Genomic DNA, 17686 nt, shown 5'->3' on the forward strand with positions numbered 1-17686 from the left:
ACGTCATCCCCATTAAAACCCCAATGGTATTTTTCACAGAAAAAGAGAATATAAACCTTAAAATATGTAGAAACGAATAGACAAAAAGTATTTAGACTTTGGCATATTTAAGTATGTTATCAATTCCTAACATTTTCTCATTTAGTAAAACTCTAGGCAGCATATGGTCAATTTTAAGTCATAACTGGCTTCTCTTGGCCACCAAAGGAACAGTCTTTAATAAACTTACCAGAAGACATTAATTAAGCTAACGAAAGGGACTTCAAAATGTTCCATTTACCTCCAAGTGAAAGAAAAACTTCCCACTTCCCAAGATGAGAAATCTCTTCTTTGTAACTGAAGCATGTTCAAGGTGACGTTCCCTAGGATTTCCTTGCATGACTAAAAGTTCACAATAGTGCTTACACGTTTCTTCTGCCTGAAAGCCCCATCACCCTTATTCCCCAGCTAACTCCAATCCATCCTCTAAGACTCATCTCATCTCTTAATTTTTCAAACAATTTCCTTTTCTGCCATAGCTCTCAGGGCTTCCATCACACATACATTAAACTCCAGATGGACTCCAGCTCTCTGAAGAGCTTTTCAGTTGCTTTGTTTTTAAGGTCACAAGTGTGGCAGTATTCAGTATTGTGCTGGATAGCTTTAGTGTCAACTTGACACACCTGGGTTGATGGAGCCTCAGTTGGGGAATTGCCTCTATTGGACTGGCCTGTGGCCATGTCTGAGGAGCATCTTAGTGACTGATGTGGGAGGACCCAGCCCACTGTGGGTGGTACCACCCCTGGGTAGGTGGGCCTGTGTTGCATAAGAAAGCAGGCCGAGCAGGGGCCAGGGGAGCAAGCCAGTAAGCGGAATTCCTCCACGGCCTGTGCTCCAGCTCCTGCCTCCAGGTTCCTGCCTTGAGTTCCTACCTTGGGCTCCTGGATGAACTGTGACATGTGATATGTAAACTAAATAAACCCTTTCCTCCCCAAGTTGGTAGTGGTCAGAGTATTTTGTCACAGCAATGGAGAACAAACTAGGGCAAGTATGGACCACAGTGTTGGCAGGGATATGAAGATACTGAAAATTTGGCATGTTGCTCATAGGAAGGCAGCAGGGTGCAACTGCTTTGGAAAAAAGTTTGACCATTTCTCTAAACATTCACCACAGAAATGTATGAATTGGCTATTCCACTGTAGGTATTTCAGAGAATTAAAACAAGCGTCACATAAGAACTTGTATTTCTACATGCTCTGATCAGCTGCTAATCCTTTCTAGGGAATTGCTCTTATCAGACACTGGACTTTCTAACCCCTGGAGCTTTTGTTTTTACAGAACGCTTTTTTTTTTTTTGGTCTTTTTGAGACAGGGTCTCCCTTTAGCCCCAGCTGGCCTGGAACTCACTGTGTAGACTAGGCTGGCCTTAAACTCACAGAGATCCACCAGAACACTTTTTATTGAGATATAACTCACTGACTATATAATTAACCCTTTAAATGCAGATTCCTGCATCTATTACAATTATTTTTGAACATTCCAACACCCCAAAAGAAACTTCATTTCTGTTAACATGCATTGCCGAGTTTTCCCAACTCCCTCAGACCTAGGAAACCACTAAAGCACACTGTTTATATGGATCTGCCTATTCTGATCACTGGGCAAAAATGAATTACAGTATGCAGGTTTCTATGTCTGCCTTCTTTCACATGATATGATTTTAAGGACTATGTCGTATCACATATCTCTGTTGTAGTCTTCTGTATGTACCCCTCCAAATTCTATTATATAGATTTTTTTTGTTCATCAGCTGACACACTTTATGATTGTGAGCAGTTTGAGGCTACTATGATTACTGAATATTTGTCTCCAAGTACTTAAAAAAAAATTATGTGTACGAGTGTTTACCTGCATGTATGTGCACCATATGCATGCCTGGTGCCAGCAGAGGCACAAGAGGGTATTCTCTGGAACTAGTTATCAACAGTTGTGAACCATCATGTGGGTGCTGAGAAAAGAACCTGGGTCCTTTGCAAGAGAAACAAGTGCTCTTAAAAGCTGAACCTACTCTCCAGATGTCCAAGCTCTTACGTGGCTCTTGTTTTACATCATTTTTTAAATACCTAGAGTAGAACTGTTAATTCATAATTTCTGAGTTGAATGTTTGGAGAAATGGCCCAACTGTTTTACATAGCAGTTGCACCATGCTCCCTTCCTATCAGCAACACACCCATTTTCCCTATCTTGGATCTTTGCCAACACTCGTCCATCCTAATTACTTCTACACATGTGCTTTGTTATAGTTTTGATTTGCATTTCCCTGAAAACTTCTGGTGTCAAGCATCTTTTCATGTGGCCATTACTGTCTTTTGGTTGGATATCTAGTTAGATAGATTATTCTTCTTAAATCGGGTTATCTTTTTAAAAACTTGTTGATTTTTACAATTGTGATACAATATAATTTGATGGTATTTGGTCCCCTCTATCTGCACCTCCCCTCACTACCTCCAGCCCAATTTAATATGCTCTATCATATATATACTAAGGCCTACAGAGTTTAATTTGTGTCCCTAAGGGTCCTTCAGTGTAGGTCTATCCACTGGAGCCTTGTTAACCTACCTGGAGTCACACCCTTAGGAAGACTGACTTTTCTTCCAGCAACTCCTCCTGAGAGGGCATATCTTGCCAGGCTGGGTGTTATAGTTCACAGGATTCACAGCTGGGTAAGGTTGATGATTATTTTCTCCTTCTGGTAGCATGCACCTTCCAGCACTATGAAAGCTAGCCAGTAGAGATGAGGCTCTGAAGTCAGCACCAGCTTGATTTCTCCTTGGTTTTCTATGACTCACATATTTAGTGCCTTCAGCAACAGGGTCTTACCATCCAGTTCTGGTGGATAACCAAGACCAAGGGCAATGGCCAATTGTGTTTGAGGGTCTATGGGACCTCTTGTCAACAACTTCAAGAGATGGAGTCCATTCCTGGCACTGGGGTTTTATTTTGTAAGTCTAATGTATCTAGTAGGGGCAATGTCCACCTGTTATAGGATAACTCCTTTTAATCTCTTCTCATGCTGTATATGTATACACTTTAAGAAGCTTCTACAGTGGACAGTTTCCATATGGCTTTCTCTAAGGCCTTTAGCGTTACTTATCCCTTCCCATATTTCTTCCTTTGCCTTGCCCTCCCATTCCCCACTCCATTTAATCCCTCATACTTTATTATTCTCCTTTCCTCCTTTATCTCATTGTATTCTATCTCCCCTCCTAGGCCATTTATTAGTTTCTTGACTTCTCTGGATTTTCAAATTGAAGCATGCATATCTAGGATTTCAAAGCTAGCATCTGGCTATGAGAGAGAACATGTGATGTTAGTCTTTCTGTGTTACCTCACTCAGAATGACTGTTTTCAGTTCTGGTGAATCTCATAATTTCATTTTTTTTGTCTTTTTGAGACAGGGTCCCCTTGTAGCCCCAGCTGTCCTGGAACTCACTATGTAGATCCACCTGCCTCTGCCTCCCAAGTGCTGGGATTAAAGGTGTGTGCCACCACACCCAGCATAATGTACCACAGTTTCATGACCCATTCATCAGTTGACAGACATCTAGGTTGTTTTCAATTTCTGCCTTTGTGAAAAGAGCAGCAATGAACACGGATGAACAAGTTTTTCTGTCGAGGAGATAGAGTCTTTGGGATATATACCTAAGAGTGATACAGCTGGACCATACAGCTGGATCATATGGTAGATCTTTTTTGGTTTCTTTTTTTGAGACAGGGTCTCTCAGTAGCCACAGCTGTCTCAGGTGCTGGGATTAACGGTGTGTCCCACCACACCTGGCTTAATTTCTAGCTTTCTGAGGAACCTCCACACTGATTTCCATAGTGGCTGCACCACTTTGCACTGCCACCCACAGTAGATAAGAATTCCCCATTCTCCACATCCTCACCAGCTTTGTCATTGTTTGTTTTTTAGATCTTAGTCACTCTGACTGGGGTAAAATGAAATTCGAAGTGGTTTTAATCTGCATTTCCCTGAAGACTAAAGATGTTTAACATTTTTAAAGTATTCCTCAACCATTTGTTTCATCTTTAGCGAACTCTCGGTTAATCTCCTTGCCCCACTTTCTACCCTTGTTTATTTGCTAGTTTTGGTTTTTTGATTAATTACACAATCATCACTTTACATCTCCTGCAAATGCGTATTCCCTTTGCACCAGCCTCTCCATACCCTTGCCCCTTCCTCCTCCTCCCCTGCCTCCCCCAGCCCCCAGCACTAGACTTTTTTTCCCCCACAAAATAGCTACTCTTTCTTCTACCCTTCCTGCACTCCTGAAAACCCACCCTGGGAAAGGTGTTTCAATGCCAGCTGCAGATGCTCAAGCCATAGGAACATCCTATGGGAAAAGCACTCCGAGCAGTCTGCCTTGGCTGAAGGGATGGGGCAGAGGCCTCAATGAACTTGGCCTCCAGGAGTTGGGACATACCGGTACAGAAATGGGGTGTGCAGCACCCAGCCTCGGGAACCCAGGGCTCATGGGTGGGCAGGGGCAAGGGTCCCTGAGTGTCTCCAGCAGCAAGCCAAAGCAACACCTGGCACAGCCCTGGGGTGTGTGATCTGTTTATTTTCTGATGCCACTAACCCTCTGTCAGAGGTGTAATTGGTAAAGATTTTTCTAAAGATTCTATCAAGAAACTCCTAAAGCTGATCAATACATTCAGTAAAATAGCAGGACATAAAATTAACACACAAAAAATCAGTAGCTTTCCTATATACCATCAATATACATACTGAGAAATAAATCTGGGAAATGATCCCATTCATGATAGCCTCAAATCTTTAAATATCTTAGAATAAATCTAACAGAGGAAGTGAAAGACTTGTACAATAAAAACTTTAAAACACCAAAGAAAGAAATTGAAGAAGATGCTAGAAGACAGAAAGATTTCCCGTGCTCATGAACTGGTAGGATTAATGTTAGGAAACTGTCCAACCTACAAAAAGCAATCTACAAATTTAGTGCAATACCTATTAAAATTCCAACACAATTTTTCACAGAAATTGGAAAAAAATCTGAAATTTCTTATGCTACACACACACACATACACACACACACACACACACACACACACACACAAAAGAAACCAGGATAGCCAAAATAATCCTGAACAGTGAATGAACTACTGGAGGCATTACTATCCCTGATCTCAAAATTATATTGCAGAGCTATTATAATAAAAAGAGCATGGCACTAGCATAAAAACAGACACATTGATCAGTGGAACAGAATTAGGACTCAAATTTAAATCCACACATTTACAGCCACCTGATTTTTGGTGAAGGTGTCAAAGATACACACTGGAGAAAAGACAGCATGTTCAACAAATGGTGCTGATCTACCTGAATAGCCACACGAAGAAGAATGAAACTAGTTCCCTCTCTCTCACCATGCACAAAACTCAACTCCAAATGGATCAAGGACCTCAACAGAAGACCAGTTACCCTGAATCAGATAAAAGGGGAAACTATGGAATACACTGGGAATTATAAGTACAGGAAAGGACTTTCTGAACAGGACTCCCATAACACAGTCATTAGACACAACAATTGACAAATGGGACCTCATGAAACCAAAAACCTTCTGTACATCAAAGAAGGGGCAGCCCACAGAATGGGATATGTTTTTATTAGTTCTACAAGTTATTACATTCTAGTTGAGCATGGTGACACATGTCTTTAATCCCAGCACTCAGGAGATAGAGGCAGGTGGATCTCTGTGAGATCAAGACCAGCCCAGTCTACTCAGTGAGTTCCAAGCCAGCTGAAGCTACAAGGATACCCTGTCTCAAAAAAAGTTATTATGGTCTGGATATGAGTCCCATATCAGATACATGGTATGTAAATATCTTCTCCATTTTGCAGTTGTCTTTTGCACTTTGTAGCTATTTTCCTTTGAACCACAAGAGTTTTTAGTTTTGAAAAAGTCTAAATTCTCTGTGAATAAAAAAAAATTCTTAAGGAGTTTATACTTCTAGCTCTTACACTTAGGCCTTTGATGCGTTTGCATTAACTTTTGCGTAACATCAGGCAGATGTGCAATTCACTGTCCTACCTGTGGCTGCCTGGTCATTCCAGTACTATTACTATAAGAACTATTCTTCCCATTGACCTATGTTGGCATTCATGTAAAAATCAACTGACCGTGGATATATAACTTATTTTTGACTCTCAGTTAACATTTAGTTTACCTACATGACCATCCTTTTTCCATTGCCACTTTATTATTTGCTTTTTAGGAAGTTTGAAATTGGGAAATCTGAGTCTTCCAACTTTGTTATTTTTCAAGATTGTTTTAGCACTGCTTGGCACTTTGGCATTTTCTGACTAATTTTTGGATCAGTTTGCCACTTATTTTTCAATAGCTTGGATTTTTTTATGTATATGAATGTATTGCCTGCATGTATGTGAGTGCACCTGTGTCGTGCAATGCCACAGAGGTCAGAAGAAAGCTTTGGATTCCCCTGGAACTGGAGTTAAGGACAGTTCGTAGCTGCCATGTGGGTGCTGGGAATTGAACCCGGGTCCTCTGCAAGAGCAGTCAGTGCTCTTAACTGCTGAGCCATCTCTCCAGCACCTAGCGTGGATTTTTTTTTAACAGTTGCACTGAACTTTTATTTCTCATTTGGTAGAATTGCCATCTTTAACAGTACTGTGTTCCAGTCTACAAACACAGAATTTTTATTTACTTAGTTCTTTGATTCCCTTCAAGAAAGTTATCTGTAGTTTTTTCATACATATCTTGAATGATATTAAATGCATTCCTAAGTACTTTAGGTTTTTGAAATAACTGTAAATAGAATTTTCTTAAATCTCTTTTTTTGTATATTGCAACTTTGCTAGACCTACTGGATTTAGTAGCTTTTCTCAGATTTCTCAGGATTTTCCACATACAAGATGTATCAGGCTTTTCATTGCTGTGATCACAGGGAGAAAAAAAGTTTAAAGGTGGAAAGATTTATTTTGGCTCACACTTTCAGAAGTTATTCTATTTTGCTTAGGTTCAGTATATGACAGAATGTTGAGGTGGGGGGTGAATGGTGGAGCAAAGCTGCTCACCTCATGGAAGTGAGAAAGTGGAGAGAAAAAGTACACCTGTAAAGGCACTCCCCAGGTGACTGCCTACCTCCAACTAGGCCCTGCCTCCCACTGGCACAATCAGCTATGAACTCACAATCTAATTATCTCTTAATAACATCACAACTGGGGACCAGCCCTTCAACACATGCATCTGTGGGAGACATGTCATTCTTAAACCACAATACAAGATCTTGTTGTTTCACAGATACCTTTAATTCTTCCTTTCTAATCTGAATGCCTTTTTTTTTTTCTTTCTTACTTGACTTTCCTGGCTAAAACCTTCAGTACTGTGTTGATTAGAAGCCGTTAGTGTGGATATACTTTGTTCTTAAGTGGGAAACTTACATTCCTTTACCATTAATACTAGCTTTGGGTGTTCTTTTGTTGTTGTTGTTTTTCCATAAATTCTATATCAAGTTGAGGAAAGTCCCTTCTATCTTTAGTTGATAGACGATTTTGATCAGGAAAGGGCACTGGATTTTATCAACGATTCTGTCTGGTTATTTTTGTATTGCTTGTTTATCTCTGCATTATACTCATGTTCTTGAATATATGAAATATTTACTGGAGCAGCTTTCATTTTCTCCTTTTAATTGAATCACCTCTGTCATTTCTATATACATTTCCATTAGTTAAATTTCCTCCTTGTTCTAAGTTATAATTTGTTGCTTCTTCACCCATCCAGTGATTTTTTTTTTTTTACTGGACATCATTGTGCTCACCAATAGTGTTAAATGTTTGAGTTTTGCATTCTAAATCATGTTGATGTTTGTTTTAGTGGTCAGGTTCAAACACTGTTTATAACAATTTTATGAGGTAAGTCTACAGGACGATCTAGTTTGAGGCTGCTTGAATCCTACCTTCCTGAGGCTGTTTAATGGAATTTCTCCATTACGACTTGATGGAGCACCAGGACCTCTTTGTTCCGTGTCAGTTCTTAGAAATGTTCACCATATCATTCCCCTTAGTTCTTTATCAGCCTTGAAGAGTTTCCTGGACATGAACAGAGACTAATATACTGTCCCTGACTTCAATACAAATTCCTTTTCTCTGTGGTCCTGTCCTCTCAAGTACAAAGTACTCAAAGTTCTAGCCTACTTAGCCTCCTTGAGTTCTGATCTTTGCACCTTCAATCCAACCAGTCCACTCTTCATTGCTTAAGCTCCTCCTCCCAGTACTGGCCAAAACTGCATCCTGACCGAAAGCTGGAGCAACAACAGTGCTTACCTAATGTTTCTCCCCTCTCTGTAAGGGGTCAAAATTCTGCATTATTTCTTGCCCGCAATACATAAAAGTTAAGTTCTCATGTTACTTTTTCCACTCATCCAATTGTAGTAGGAGGGAAAATTACATAACATCATTCCTTAATGATCATAAGTGGAAGTTATCCAGACAATATTTTATCTTTTTACTCATTTATCTAGATTATAAATCCCTAGAAACAGGAACTGTGCCTCACTCATCTATAAACTTCAGTTCTTGTTTCTGGTACAGAATATACAGAGCACATAGTAGGTACCCAATAAGTGTGTGGAGCTAAATTAAACTGGATCATATAATTGTCTTTAAATATTTTTAGTTATTCACCATGTTCTGTTCATTAATTAAGAAGAAAGTTCCATGAAAAGAAAATGAGCAGACTCACAACTGCACTTCTGCTCCTTTCATGAATGAAATTTATAACAAATATAACTGCTAATGATTAACAGATATATTCTAAGACACCACAAAATGATCTTCAAGACATTAAAAAGATTCAGTATTTTATTCATTATTATCAGCTACTTGTGATAAAAATTCTTTGTAAAACTCAGGCAAGAATGATGGAGAAATCTGAGGTTTAAATATTCCTGAGGCAGAGCATATGTTATTTTTCATAGACCTGACTCTCTAAGATAAATAATCTCAAGAATGATTCTTTGAAGGCAAAATAAAACAAATGCACCACTTCCTAATGAAACAGAACTGAAAGAATTAAACACCATGCTTATGGTGAACTCTCTCCATTTTTTTTCCAGATTCATTTTTATTTCATCATTATCATCATCTTCATCCTCATCCTCATCCTCATCCTCATTTTGGGGGATTTGGTTTTTTTGTTTGTTTTTGGTGTTGAGACAGGGTCTCCCTGTAGCCCCGGCTGGCCTGGAGTTCGCTATGTAGACCAGGTTGGCCTTGAACTCACAGAGATCTGCCTGCCTCTGCCTCCCAAGTGCTGGGACTACAGGTGTGCACCACCATGCCCGGCTTATTTTTTTTATTTTTAAGACAGGGTCTCACTGTGTATCCCAGGCTGGCCTTGAACTCAAGAGATCTGCCTGCCTCTGCCTCCTGAGTGTTGGAATTAAAGGTGTGTGCCACTGTGCCCAGTTCTTTATTATTATTTTAATACACAGCTTTACTGACCTATAACTTCTACGGTAATCACTTTTAATTCTTCCACTGCCTCAAAGTCCTGTTTCTATCAATAACTAGGTTTTATGGCTGTGAACATTAAACCAAACTAAGGTCATCTAAATTCATTCTCATCTTGTAACATGTGTTATCTTTCTCATATGTCCATGGCAAATCATGAATCTATATCAATAGATTAATTGTTAAGCATAGGAGAAGTAAAATAAAACATGCATCTTATTTCCCATACAAGAAAAAGTGATTCACCAATTGAGAGAAATGAATACAAGGTTCATTTTCAAACAAACTTTATGACAATCATGGAAGTTATTATTCCAAAGCCTCAAATGATGAACTCTTTAATCTATGAATTACCAAATATTTAAAATAAATAACTACTTAGCCACTTCACAAATACATACTGAATAACAATTATTCCTATTTCTCATTATTCAGACTCCCAATTCTGGCCTTAACATGTCTCCTCTCTCATTCCATACCTCATTCACCATGGAGTCTTGTTCACATATATCTTCAAAATATACCCAGAATATGAATACTTCGCTTTTCTGGGTGATAACACTTATCTAAATTATCTAAATCTCTCACCTAGTTGTTGCTGTTCTCTTCTGCTTGCTCCTAGGCTTCTCTGTTTTGACTTTTACCTCTCTTAAGGATGTTCTCAATAGCCATTAGAGTTTCCTGTTCAATGTGAGACCCTTCTTTGCTCAAAACTCTTCAATGGCTTCTTTTAGACTCTATACCCTAATACATAAATACCTGTTCATCCATGTTCACTGCTGCCCTTTTCATAACAGTCAGAAATTGAAAATAACCTAGATGTCCATCAACTGATGAATGGATAATGAAGGCGTGGTGCATACACCCAATGGAATGTTATTCAGTTCTTTTAAAAATAATGAAATCATGAGATTCACAGGTTAAATGGATGGAACTAGAAACAATCATCCTGAATGAAGTAATGTAGACTCAGAAAGACAAATGTCAAATGTGCTAGCTCATAGTTTGATGCTAACTTTGAAGTCTTGGATATGTGTGTTTCAATCTGAATACTCAAGAGAGGTCAAGAAACTAACAAATGGTCATGGGTGGATGGAGGGAAGGCTTCCTGGGAGAGGTGGTAGAATGCAGTGATATGAAGGGGGAAAGGAGAATATTAGACTAGGAAAGGTTAAATGGGATGGGGAATGGGTGGGGAGGGCAGAGGAGGGTGTATAGGTAACAGTAAAGGCCTTTAGAAAAAGTCATATGGAAATACCACTATAAAATCTTCTTAAAAGTATATACATATACATCATGAAAAGAGATTAAAAAGAGCTATAACAGGAATACTCACCCTTTCTGGACATCATAGGTTAATGAAAAAAAAATGCCTCAATACCAGGAATGGACTTCCTCTCCAGAAGCTGTTAACCAGGGGTCCCATATACGCTAAAAAATACTAGCCATTTTCCCTGTTCTTGGTTATCCACCAGAACTGGATGATAAGACCCTATTGTTGAAGAAACTACATAAATAAGCTGTAGAACAAACAAGAAGAAATCAAGCTGGAGCTGACTTCAAAGTTTCACCTCTATGGGCTAGCTTTCAGTGCTGGAAGATGCTATGCATGCTACCAGAAGAGAAAAGTAGTCATCAGCCATACCCAGCTGTGAATTCCGTGAACTACAGTAACAACCAGACTGGCAAGTCATGCCCACCAGTGCAAAAGTGGCACAAATATTATGGAAGTAACCAATGACTCTTTAATTGGCTTTAAGGTCTGCTTCCCCAGATGAAGCCCATACCTGGCATTAATATCAGGCTTAGAATTCGGAAGCTAGACAGGTCACAGGACATAGGGGAGAACCTAATATTAGTTTTCAACTAAATAGTTATTGTATTAAAATGATTCTTAATGACATTGTTATATCCATAGATTAATACATTCTCAACTCCTCAGAGGTTTCCTTATGCAGTAGATGTGATTAACACAGAAACCCACAACTAATCAATGTGCAGAGAACAAGAGGCTGCAGAGTGCTTATCCCTGAATAGGACACCTAGATCAAACTTCTGCCTCTGAATGCTCAGTGACCAAAGTGGAAGAGGAATGGAAAGACTGTAAGAACCAGAGGTGGTTGATGAACACAAGGAAACAGTTTTTCCAGACAGCTGGTCAGTTACTCATATGAATTCATAGCAATGGTGACAGCATGCACAAGTCCATTTCAGGCTCAAATGAAAAATCCCAATATAGACATGAGGAAAAAGGTAAAAAGCTCCAACCCCACCTAAGGAAACTGTGACAACGGATAGCTGCTGGGGGCGGGGGGGGGTGGAGAGAGCAGTCTCTTTCAAGCATGGGACTCTTGATAGCTTAATTAGGCTCCAGTGGGTGGACCCACACTGAAGGACATTTGGGGACACAAAGGGCAATAGGGGATGTGTGGATGGGGGGCAATCTAAATACCATTGAACTATATTATATGAAATTACAAAAATTCAATTTAAATAAGAGAAAGAAAAGAGAAAGCACTTTCATTGTGACTATTTAGTAGGAAAAACTAAGGGAAAACTTAAACAAAACACTTTCCTTTAAAAAATAATGAAAATTTATTTTATGTGTTATGTGTGTGTACCTGCAAGAGCTTACATGTACCATAAGCAGGTGCCAACAGAGGCCAGGGGGTGTCAGATGCCCTGAAACTACAATTGCAGAAGGTTGTGAGTGGCCTAATGCACATACTGGAAACCGAACCTGTCCTGTGCAAGAGCAGTAGGCATTCTTAACCATTGGGCTATTCTTCCTGCCCCTTTCAATGGCTTCTAACTTTATTAAAACAGTCATTAAAAGAGCCCAGAAGGTTTCAAGCGATCTGAATTCCTGTTACCTTTCGAATCTCATGATATCTCTTTCACTCAGAAGGTATTAGGTTCTTTGTTTTTATTAAGAAAAAAAAAAGTAGAGCTGGAGAGACTGTTGAGTCAGTAAGGTGCTTGTCTTATAAACACAAGGACCTAAATTTGATTCCTAAAACCCAACTGAAAAAGCCAGGCATGGTGGCACACACTTGCAATTCTGGCACCAGGGATATAGAGATGGGCAGATCCCCACTGCTTGCTGTCCAGTCAACCTTGCCCACTTGGCAAGATCCAGGTCAGTGAAAGACTCTGTCTCAAAAACAAACACAAACAAACTACAACAAAGGTGGGTTGACCTGAGGCTGTCCCTGACTCAACATGTACTGCACATGTTGAACACATGTACTGCATTCACACACACACAATAATCAAGGAAGATTCCTGCAAGTAGAGGAAACCCTTAGGTAGAAGAACATAATGAAAACAGCCATGAAGGGGATTCTTAAACAGAGTGCAACTATCTGGCTAATCACTGCTGTAGGATAAAAGCTGAGTGGAAAAGGTCAGAGAAGGAAGCCAAGGGAGGAGAAGGGGAAAATTCAAGTGTCAGGAAATAACAGATGTGGTGGCACGAATTAGAAGAGGGAATGGAAGAGCAGACACTGACATGCAGAAGACAAATGGAAACTAAAACCGCCCTGGGAAAATGGTTGTGGCATCTGCTCAGATCTGAGCAGCTCCTTTCTCTACTTCTACCAAAGGTAAAAAGTCACCAGAAACAGTTTCACAACTGAATTTCTTCAAAGTTTGATGGAATAAATAAGGCTAGTATTTACATTTTTCCAATTAGAGGAAGAAGTGTTTGCAGTTCTTTTTTGTGAAGTTGATATAACACACACACACACAAAAATTAATCTCACTTACATAGATGCAAACATTTTAAGAAAATAATATAAAAGAATTTAGTGACATTAGAAGGTTATAAGACTATTAAGTCAATAATAGTATTTATTAATAAAATTTATTTCCTTAATAAATTCAATGAAGAAAAGCATTTGGACACAGGAAGGAGGAGGTTAGTAGAAGATGGGGGCAGGCAGGAAGAGACGGGGGGAGGGAGAGAGAGAAAGAGAGAGAGAGAAAGATAATGAGAATCATGATTAATAATAAAATTCTAGAAGTAATTAAGTAATGTCTTTAATATCATTGCTAGTACTCAACAGTGTTCTAAAAGTATTAGCTAATAAAATCACATTTTTCAAATGTCCACACAGAAACAATGAAATCAGGTGCAACAAGAAGAGAATTCAATAAGGAATTTTCTTAGAAAATGTGAATATGGAAAAAGGTAGTTTACCTACATATAAACAATAATAAGTAAGAAAATGCAATGGAGAAAAAGCATCTATGTCAAGACTTAATTGAAAATTTTTGTTTGCTTTGATTTTCGAGACAGGGTCTCTCCAGCTGGCCTGGAACTCCCTCTGCAGACCAGGCTGTGAAACAATTTTACATTTATTTTCTCTCTCTCTCTCTCTCTCTCTCTCTCTCTCTCTCTCTCTCTCTCTCCTCTCTCTCGTTTGTATACATATTTGTGTTCAGATGCATGTGTGCAATGATGCACATGTGGAGGTCAGAGGACAACATGCTGGAGTCATTTCTCTCCTTCCATCATGTGGGTCCCAGAGATCCAACTCATCAGGCTTGGCAGAAAGGGCTTTAATCACTAAGCCATTTCATGGCCCCCAATTTTTTTTGAGACATGATCTCACTATTAGCCCTGGCTGTCCTGGAACCCACTATGTACAACAGGTGGGTTGTAACTCAAAGAGTTCTACCTGCCTCTGCCTCTTGAGTACAGAGATTAAAGGTATGTGCCATTACACCAACTCACATTTTGTTTTTGATAGGAAGATATTTATTCTCCTTAAGTTCATTAATAAATTTAATGTAATTCAAATTAAAATACAAGACAGTTTTGAACTTGAGGGAAGAAACTTTTACATAGGAAAATAAATACAGAATAATCAGTATGAAAAGCAAGCAGAGAGAACTGCCCCGGAGATGTCAATGGAAGTAATTAGAAAACAAAAGTAATGAAGAGACACATACACAAGCACACAGATTATTAATTTAATATATGACAAAGGTAGAAGTTTAAAATGGCTGGAAACAGAAACACCATGGAAGAAATAGCATTAAATAGCTAGTCAATCATTTAGAAAAAAATAGCATGCTACTGGCACATGGATCAATGAAACATAATATAAGGCCCAATCATGAATGCATGCAGTTTCAGCCACTTGATATTTGACAACATGCCATAAACACACACTGGAGGAAAGACAGCATTGTCAACAAATGGTGCTGACAATATTGGATCTCCATCTGCAGAAAAATGAAATTAGACCCTTATCTTTTACCCTGCACAAAAGTCAACTCCAAATGGATCAAAGACTTCAATGTGAAACCTGAAACTCTGAAACTCTTGGACGAAAAATACAGGCAATAACCTACAAGATAAAGGTGTAGGAAAGGACTTTCTAAATGGGACATCAGTTGCTCAGGAATTAAAGTCAACAACTGACAAGTGGGACCTCATTAAACTAAAACGCTTCTATACAACAAAAGAAACAACCAAGGAAGTGAAGAGAAAATCCACAGAGCAGGAGAAAATCTTCACCTGCTACACATCTGACAGGAGATTAATATCCAGGATATACAAAGAACTGAAAAAAAAAAGCCCAAAGAAACAAGAAAACAAATGACCCAAAAAAGACAGGCTAAGGACCTGAACAGAGTTCTCAAATGAAGAAATAAAAAATGACTAAGAAACACCTTAAAAAGTGTTCAACATCCTTAGTAATTAGGGAAATGCAAATTAAAACCACCTTAAGATTTCGTCTTACCCCAGGCAGACTAAGATCAAGAGAACAAATGACACCAAATGCTAGTGAGGAAGTGGAGAAAGGGGACGCACATCCACCGCTGCATGGATTACAAACTCATACAACCCCTATGGAAAGCAGTGTGGAGTTTTTTAAGGAAAAAACTAAAAATGAACCTACACTATGACCCAATTAGTCATATACCCAAAGGACTCATCCTACTGTAGAGAAACTTGCACATACATTTTCGGTTGCTGTTCTTGTCACAATAGCTAAAAAATGGAAACAACAAAAATGTCCCTCAATGACAAGTAGATAATGAAAATGTGGTACATTTATACAATGGAGTTCTACTCATCGGTAAAGAAAGACGAAATCATGAAATTTTCAGGTAAATGGATGGAACTAGAAACTGTTATACTAAGTGAAGTAACACAGACTCAGAAAAACAAGTGATATATGTTCTCTCTCATTTGTGGATCTTAGCACCAAATCCTTATATGTGAGTATATATCCTGATGCAACAGCAAGAGCCAAGGAAAGGTACCATAGAGGTAAATGGAAGGAAAGAGTCAAGAGGGAGATAGTAGGAAACAGATGTTACCAAGGGGAAAACTGGGGTAATAAAACTGGGGTATTCAACTAGGAAAACGAGGAAGGGAGGAGGAAAGGATATACAAGGAACCGTAGGGGTAAAGGGGAAGAAGCTCAAAAGAGGCGGGATAAAAGGAGACAGGTATTATCAAGGGGAAAAATAGGGGTACTTTAACAGGGAGAGAGGAGAGAGAAATAAAGCTTATGTGGTGTGAAAAACCAGAGGGAACTGTATGAGCTCAAAAGTCTTCTGAAAAAAATACACATACAATATTTGAACATGAATGCATGTCTACCTGAAGGCTTTATAACAAAGAACAAGGAACTATAACAGTGCCAGATAGGAGAAACTTCCCTTCGAGTTGTTGGTCAGGGTAGTCCAAGGGACTCCCAAAATAACACAGGCTATTGTCCCAGCCCTTGATTTCCTCCCAGAACTAGAAGGTAAGATTTATTGCTGAAGACAGGACATACTTCAGACATAAGACTTGAAGCAAAGGAGCTGGAACTGACTTGGAACCCTCCTCCCTGAAGACTACCTCTCATAGGTCTGGAAGATACACTACAGGCTGCTAAGGGATAAAAATCCATCAGTGGTCCAACTCCAGCTTTAAAGCCTAATAACCACAACGATGACTGGTGCAGCAAACTATATCAACTATATTGGTGGACCTTTCATCTTGGGGGTAATCAACAGGCACCTAACTGGACTTAAAGTCCTCTCAGTGGGAGGGAACTCATGTGTGGCATTTTAACAGTCAAAAACACATGGCTGGAGACGTCATAGATCCTACAGAAAATCCGTCTCTGTCATATCTCAAGACAAATGTAATTTCTTACTGTATGCTAAATATGGATCCTTATATTTAGAGACAAGTGTACCATTCACCACTCATCAAAAAAGCTTCTTGCAATAGATAAAGACTATCACAGAGTTCCACAACTGGTCACAGAGAATAAATGTCAGAGAGAGGCTCAGCTCTAAGTGACCCATCTATAACGGAACCTCTACACCTAAGGTTCATGAAACATAGCATAACAGGGGGTAGAGAGAATGCTAATACATCTCTTAACTCTCACTGGTGAAGCTTCCTCATGCGACAGAGTGCAATGTACACAGAAGGCCACAAATGGCCAAAGTGTAGAGAATAAAGAGTCTGTAGACTGTGTGTCCCTAGATATGACTCCTATATTAAACCTCACCCACCCAGGGCTCAGGGACCACTGTGAAAGAAGGGGTGGGAAGATTATAAGAGCCAGGCTTTGCATATGATCATAAAGAAACAGTTTTCCAGGTCACTGGGAACTTGCTCTTACGAACTTACAGCAATGGTGTCAGCATACACAAGACCCATGCAAACTCAATCAGACAAAAACCTAGCATAGAACTGGGGAAATGGGCAACAGGCTCCAACATTAAGCAAATATTAGAAGCTGAGAACTGCTGGGTAAGGGAGAGATGATTTTTAAGGGAAAGACTCCAGATAGGTTGACTAGATTCCAGTGGATGAACTTGCACTGAGAGACATCTGGTGGTGGGGGGATGTGGAGAGTACAGACAGGGGAGGGCATATAAAAATGATTAAGATGTTTTTTATGAAGTATACAAAAATTCAATTAAAAATATACCTTAAAAAAAAAGAGAGGCCGGGCGTGGTGGCGGACGCCTTTAATCACAGCACTTGGGAGGCAGAGGCAGGCAGATCTTTGTGAGTTTGAGTCCAGCCTGGTCTACATAGCAAGTTCCAGGACAGCTGGGGCTACAAGAAGACCCTGTCTCAAAAAGTCAGAGAGAGAGAGAGAGAGAGAGAGAGAGAGAGAGAGAGAGAGA

At 39.4% G+C, this 17686-nt stretch overlaps 1 protein-coding gene across 2 annotated transcripts in view; it reads right to left on the minus strand.

The window, feature by feature from the left end:
- Ccdc172 (coiled-coil domain containing 172) overlaps nt 1–17686 on the minus strand; it is a 93338-nt gene that overhangs the window by 23806 nt on the left and 51846 nt on the right. The window lies entirely within an intron of this gene.

Source organism: Nannospalax galili, unplaced genomic scaffold, assembly GCF_000622305.1.
Source record: "Nannospalax galili isolate Female #2095 unplaced genomic scaffold, S.galili_v1.0 scaffold1362, whole genome shotgun sequence".
Lineage (NCBI taxonomy): Eukaryota > Metazoa > Chordata > Mammalia > Rodentia > Spalacidae > Nannospalax > Nannospalax galili.